Source organism: Limulus polyphemus, unplaced genomic scaffold (assembly GCF_000517525.1).
Source record: "Limulus polyphemus unplaced genomic scaffold, Limulus_polyphemus-2.1.2 Scaffold1823, whole genome shotgun sequence".
NCBI classification, from domain to species: domain Eukaryota; kingdom Metazoa; phylum Arthropoda; class Merostomata; order Xiphosura; family Limulidae; genus Limulus; species Limulus polyphemus.
In genome coordinates, this window is record NW_013667433.1 from 221884 (window position 1) to 229919 (window position 8036).

Below are 8036 nucleotides of genomic sequence, written 5' to 3' on the forward strand. Positions count from 1 at the left end.
TGTGAATATGACTGAAAATTTTAATTTTTTCTGAAAAGGTGGTGTCTATTTACTTGTGACCACGCTGTGTATATGCAAAGAAAAGCAAAAAAACTGTGGTTTTTATCATTAAATGAAGATATAGCCTAAAGATGCTTTGCGGGCTTTATGGTTTCAGTTGCCCCCTTTGCGTGATGGCGGGCCTGGTTTTGCTGCAATAAATCAGCCATCTTTATTTCAAAGGATAATAAACTAAAAATGGTCCACTTTTATTCTTAGGTGAAGCTGTAGTAAAAATGTTAGACTGATAGCTCGCGTAACTTTTTTGCGTAGGCGCGCTCAAAATGTTTCGTTAAATGTGAGGGGTTTTTGTTGAATAACTTTGCACACGGGGCTTATATTTACACCACATGAGACTCCTAATTGTAGGTTTAAAAGATATATCAGTATACCAAATTAGAAAAAAAATCCATATGTTTTTGTTTAAAAAAAATGTCCGTTCTTTTCGTGCAAAGAATATAAAGGAAGAAACTTAATCAAAATTCGAGATGTTATACCTCAGGTATTTCTTTATGGATTGCCTTGAAATTTGGTATGTGAAGTAAGAGTCCAGCAGAACACACCCACTGAAAATATGTAATAGTTTGGATTACCATAGTCTGAGCTACAGAAAATGGAAAATCACTAAACTCTCACTCCTGTTTAATAACACACAGTGACCTCCAATTTATTTATTTTTTCTGTGTGTCTTGATATACAAATACAAACCAGAAGAATAAAGTTTCCAAACATATTGTAGTGAATGGATGTGAACAGCCTGTTAACAAAAACAATACAACGTCTATCATTGCAACAGTAGCGAAACATTGATTTTTTTCTCTCGAATAATATCGTATATAAGTCGATTTTGAAAAGTTGAAAACTTGTTGGACAAAATATTTAATGTAAGTATAAAAGTACGATTGAATTTTTATTTTTTTATCTCTAACTTACTATCTCATGAAATTAAAAAGATGATTTGTCAGTTGCAGTTTAGTACTTAGAGAAAATCCTAAAGATGATACGAGCCCAAACTATTTATTACATTACGAGGCTCGCCCTTAGCTCCTGTTACGTCACTGTCTGGCAACGCGCCATCTCACTTTCCTGTTGAAACATCTGATATGAAATCACGAAATCAGTTATTGCTTCCGGTTAAGTTTTCATTTCTCTTTGTTTGAAACTGATAAACTAGGACAAATATAGCCTACATCGTTCAGATGCGTAATATTTTACTTAGTTTCATATGATATCACTATGCAAATGAAAACAATATGCTGAGTATGACGTCTAAAAGATACATGGCTTTAGATTTTACAATATGAAGTGCATGATATCGATGGATTCAGTTGTTGTTTTGTGTGTAATGATTGTTTTAGTAATCCTTGTCTTTATATGTCCTTTAACATCACATAAGACTTTCTAAAATGTAAATCTCTGTTCGTGACCATCAACCTGTTCTTTCGTCGTCAGGAAAACTTCCTAGTTTGTACGACTTGCTTGGATCTTCTGACTAGCAGAATGATCGTCGAAACTGAGATTATTTCATATTATGTATTGATTGATGTGTATTGCAAACATTGTATTTATTCATAATACAGTGCTTTACTATTCAAAACCATTAAACAGTATGCGAGTCTGTCCATCGTTGCTTCATGCATGCAGAGGCCAGACAGTAACATCATTTTTAATCAACCAATCATAGTGCAAAAACCGTTTGAGTTATCCTTGTAATGTAATAGTCTTGTTAAAAAACAATAAAAGCTACAGTGTTTGATCTCAATCGGCCAACCCAAACTGCTCTTTACTTTCTAAACAGAGCAACTGTTACCCTTAACATATCATTTTAACTTTTCGTATCATTTATTGTTTAAAAGCTTTTTGATGTTACGAATAAGTATCGGAGAATAAAGGAAAGGAAACAACTGTATGCATTCATTGGTGTGATATATATTATTGGGTAGAGAAGGGGCACATGCACATTTTGCCTCAGGGACTCTCAGAACTTTGCTATTCTACTGAAAGATACATAAATTATAGTAAACATATATATATATATATGTAATTATAAACTAGATATCCTATAATTCATTCAACCAAAGTAATATAATAGAGAACAGGTAGAGTTTGTTTACTGTTAATTACAAAGCTATACAATGGGTTATCTATACTCTGCACACCATGAGTATCGAAGCAAGATTTTTAGCGTTATAAGCCTTCTGACTTATCACTGAGCCACTGAGGGCTTAAAAAGTTAGGTTTCTTACTACAAGTAGCATATAGGTGAGGATGTGGCACTTGATTTTATATGAGCCTTAAGGTGCTTCTCACCATTAAGTCGTAAGTGAATACTAAGTACCCCTAAATACACATTAGGGACCAGAAGCATAAACTTGAAAATGGTGGCTATTGATGACTTTTGACTGAAAATATGAATTCATGATACTAATGTAATATTATTCATGTGCACCATGATATATGTATGCTTGTAGTTAGACGTAATCATGAAGCGGACTTACACTCACTGCTTTCTTTCTTTAGAAACAGTAAGCGTTTTTAGTAGATCAGCACAGTTGGGGAAATGTCAGCGGGGCACATTAATCCATGGTTCAAGATACCCAATACTTATACCTATCCCAGAGTCTGGTGATTATTTTATCAGTTTAATTTATTATGCAGGCCTAGCGTACATATTCTGCCATTTTTTATTATTTATTATGATAAACTATAGATTGTATGCTTCATACGATTCAAGGCTATGGTAGACCTGACTTTTGAGTAACTTAGGCCTATGTAAAACAGATTCGTATATTATTATGTTCTCATATAGTTCATGGACTCAGTGGTTGAGCAATAAACTAAAAGGCTTTTTATGATAAAAATCAGGTTAAACATAAACAGCTCATGAAGCAGCACTAGAATGATGAAGACTCAGACTTTGACGACCTCACAGACGTAAACCCAATGGAACAAGACTTTGAGTCTGACTGAGATAAAGATCCTTAAGTATATGTGTATGTGCTCACCAAGCTGATCACAATAAACTTTGCTTCGTTAGTCTTTTATGCGGGGAACATCTTGGAATATGCTTCTGAAGATAATACATGTATAACCATATTCTAACATCAGTCCAGGAAAATGTCTGGAAAGTTTATCACCACATAGGTGGTTGATACTTCCTCGGTTTGTGAAGATGATATTATCATGTGTGTCTGCTGAAACCAACTAATACTGGCTGGACCAGATTAAGGCTACATTGGGCCCATAAAGTGCAATTTCCATTGTGTAGGCACCCTTTGTCTACAAGCCCTCTTTCTGTATTGAAAGTTTACCCATCTAATCAACCATGAACCAAATATAATGCATGCAGAATATTACAGTTTTCAACTTTAAAATTTATGTGAGAAGACGTTTAAAAAGCACTCAGTCAACTTTCTACTCTACCTTTTGGTTAATCTTGCCTTGAATGCTGGTGGTACGAAGCTAGTTGCCACGATTATAAATTTTACAGTTATTGTGAATAACGAAACCTGTAGCTAATATGGACTTTGATATATTGTTGTATCCTATGTTGCATTCATTTTTCTGCATTTTATTGGTACAATGTCCATGTTTGCATTCATTTTTGTACTTGCATGCTACAATGTTTTATAAAAGGTTTCCGACCTTGAAAACAAATTAGTAAAAACTAGTGAAACCTGTCTTTAAGCAGCTCCTTAGAATATCATGTGACAATACCATGAGACATTTACAAATGTATTTTTATGCAAGTAATTGAGCCATTTTACATAACTTTTAATAAATGAAAACTTTCTCGTGAATTCTCTATTTAGTATCACATTTGACAGTGTTGAAAAAACCCCGTGCTTTATATTACCTTTAAATAGTGGCTAAAACCCCATAAAAGTGTCTCAATATACTCCGGTCTCCCCTACAATAAATTCAGAAGATTCCAAAGCTAGGTATCTCATACACACTGTCAAGTTTAAAAACAGACAGTTTGAAGTCAAACCAGAAGATCTACCCAAAAGGTATAGGAATACATGGATGCAAAAATGATTACACTGATAAATAAGTTGATTGCATATATACTAAAATATAATTTTTTGATAAGTAAAACAATTAAAAATATTCAGTAGCAATGTTTTTAAACTATTACATAACAATAATATTGATAGTAGCTTAAATCTCTTCATTTTTTTTTCTTTGACCATGATGGGTTTCTAGTAAGAAGAATAAATACACATTTTCTGTTGTATGCCATTGCTGACGAAGCAGCCTTACTCTCAAAACCAGTGCTTCTTAGTCCAGCTTGAGTTACGACATACAAAGCCAGAGTAGTGTGAAAATTTATTTTTCATGTCTTGTTTTCTTGCCTTAGATTTGAACCAAAGACTTATCACACATCAGGAAAGAGTTCAACAAACTGAGCTAAACGCTGAAACCACTAGCAATTGCTAATAAAGCCCTTTTTAACAGCTTAAACTACTACAAGTTTCCTCTCTTAGGCTTAATTTCAGAGTCGTGGAATAAATACTACTTGTGTTTTAATGTGGTAGATTTATTTTTAATGACATATTTTCTTGTTGAGGCTTGAAACTTGAAAGTTCAGATCTGTCACGTGCCAGGCAAGTACTCTACTAACCAGTTAAAGGATTAATCTACTACTGCTTGCTAATAAGGCACCTCTTAACAACTGAAACTTCTAAAGTATAAATTCTTAATATAAACAACTGATATAAATAACACTTCAAGTTCATCAAACACTAAACTGGTTTCTGCAATATATTGCACTATGCAACATGATCAACTCGAATGAACCAACTGAATTTTGGCTCTGACTGATCAATTATTGTAATCTTCACAAATAATGAGCCACACTTCACCCACTTCTATACACACAACACCAGTGAATACTTATATTCACTGCATTAAGGATGCTTGAAACTTGGACCAATTTTTCTTGTTTTCTGGATTCTTCATAGTTTCTCATACATTAAAGTGGATTTAAAAAACACAGAAGTATTTTTCAATTTTTTCTTGATGTAGTTACATTTTGTTATTTCATAGGAAGTAATCATGTTTGTTTATGTTTTTAAAATATTTTGCTCTCTGTACGATATTTAGCCTTCCTGGTTATTGTGTAGCAATCTATAAATCAAAGTATGTGCCTGGGTACCATTTAAATCATAATCATAAGCAACTAATAATATTAACCTGATATTACTTTATAACAGACAGTTTTGCTTTGCTTGTCTTTGGATATTCAGATATGTAAGGACTATCTGCACTAGAAATCACTAATTTCGAAATGTTAGACTAGATTGAAGTGTTTGTGTATTTGCTAATGTTAAATGTTACGTATTAGAATTTCGTACGGTCTGAAATTGAGTTAACTGATAATTTAAAATTAGTAGTTAAATTGTACTTTAGATTTAGTATTTAAATAAATCCCGATATATAGTCAGTTTGTAATATTTGCCATCAAGATTTATACACAGTTTTCTTTTTTAACACAAACACGTTTTAATATTCACACAACAACACCAGTTACAATAACAGTTACTACAAATAGTTATTACAAACATTGATTTATAAACAAAAGTATGACAAACTTACAAGCAATATAAAGTCTTCTGGAGCTTCTTCGATATCTTATCAAGGGTTCATGATGAGCGAGTTAATGACGAGTTGATGTAGGTATAATTCATTTAATAGAGAGCTAGCTAGCTTTGTCCTTTGTTATTTACCAGCCACACACGCCGATTACAAGTCGAGTTTCTTTTACCGCTGAAGTTATATAATATCTTCGTAAAGGTACAAATGTCCGATATGAATCCACTGAAGTTAAATTAATTTATAATGTTCGAACTTTGTAAATGCTCCTGGTCAAATATCTAAAGTTTTCCGATTGACGTTATAACAATCACAGTTATAGCTTACGAAGTGTTTTTAGCACACCAAGTATAGCAAACCAATAATAGATACTCTTTATTGACGCGTAACAGTACTGAGCTACATTGATATATTGTTGATTCTTACTGTGAAGAATCTTCTACAACTTTGTAGAATAGGCAGGAGTTTCGCTATACATATCTGATACTATAAGCTATGTATGTTTTTAAATACAAGCTTAGTCTAAACAAACTTTGATATTAAAATGAATATATAATACTAAATTCGTTACATAAATGTGGGATGTTCACTTCTACTGGATGTTAAAACTTCAAATGATCAGACTGATTTCATCTTCCAGACTGTTTATATCCATCATTCCTTATGTCACAAGAAATGTTGGACCCAGAATGATTAGCACTAGTCACATGACTGGTCATTCTCATTTAAGCATAGAGGAAGTCGTAACTTCGAGTTACATATACCACCAGAACTACCATTGAAGGGTACAGCTGTCTGTCTTCTTGCACAACCTATAGCATTATAATGATACCTCTCATGGGCAGAACAAGTATTATCTCAATAAAGGACAAGAATCAAGGTAGAAACATATGGCATATTTATATACCATACTTTCCTCTCTCCCAAAGTTCTAGTTTGTCGTTAAGTCGACACTTAATTTTAATTTTAAAACCAATAAAATTGAAACTTACAACCTGGTCACGAAGTGTGTTAACATTGTCTCATCTGTAAACACTTACATACAACACAGATGTTACAACCCTTTAACAAAGAAAATACAACACATAGTCACAATTGCGCAATGAAAAAATACACTGTAACATAGAAAGTCACTAATATGTAAGAACTCATAAACAAAGACATATTTTTTAACACTGATGCAATGACACACATAAAACTTTTTAACAATGAGAATCATCAACTCATCATTTTTATTACAGGAAGAATATATTTTATCATAAAATACCACAAAATACATTGCATAATAAATACAGTTCAACAAAGTTCATACTCAGTCTTTATATCAAACTCTCTCACTGTGAAACAATGTTTATGCAATCGAAGAAAAATTCTTTAATAACCATTAATACATTCAAAATGATACATTTCTGATTGATATATATATATATATATATAAAGTACATAATTTTCATTTTACTAATCAAAAATACCTTTTGACAGTGATGACATAAACAATAGTTATAGTAAAAAATTAACAATGTCATCATAGTTCAATGCATAATAAACACTCTTAAAAATGAACCATACAATGCTCGTTGACATTAATTACTTTATATGATAATTTGACTATACTAAATGGTATATTATATATAGTATATTAATTCAACAAAACACATTTCTCTGACACAAACATAAACTTACCCAAGGTGGCTACGTGTTTGCACGAAACAAAAAGACTTGAAACACTTGAACTTCAAAATTAAATATTCTACTATTTGGCACACTGACAAGCCGCTACTCTGGCGTGATAGACATCTTGATATAATTTTTGAATTTGAAAAGAAATTCCACCAGTATTACACCACTGCATATGTTCAAAAACGAAATAACGTTTTGGAATGATACATAGTTTTGGTTTTTCTTTTGTCTTATAGGTTCCCTGTTAACTTGTAAAATAACCTCTTTAAACGCGTTATCTCGTTTTTCGTAAAACAGAAATTGTATTATGTGTTTTCAATTTACAATAAATTCCCGTGGAAATCAAATCACAAACACAATACAGTGAATATTTAATAGGAATAATGACAAAGTTGCAAACAACTGAGTTAAGAGTAGCTGTAACTTTTCTCCGAATCAAGTTTATGATTTCATCAAAATGTAATTATGATGACGATTTGATCTCGTTAAGTTCAAAATTGACCAAAACATTCACCCAAGCAAAAATATGCTGTATAATTAAAACTGATGAGTTGTAACTTTCTGGGAAAGTTGAACGATGTCATACTATCATAAAATATCTCTTTCTTTTCAGTATATGTAATTATATTCTATTAACATCTGCATTAATATGAATAAAACCCTAAAGTATTGCCCTTGACATTTAAAGTTACCCGATAGATTTATAATTTATTTTAGAAAAT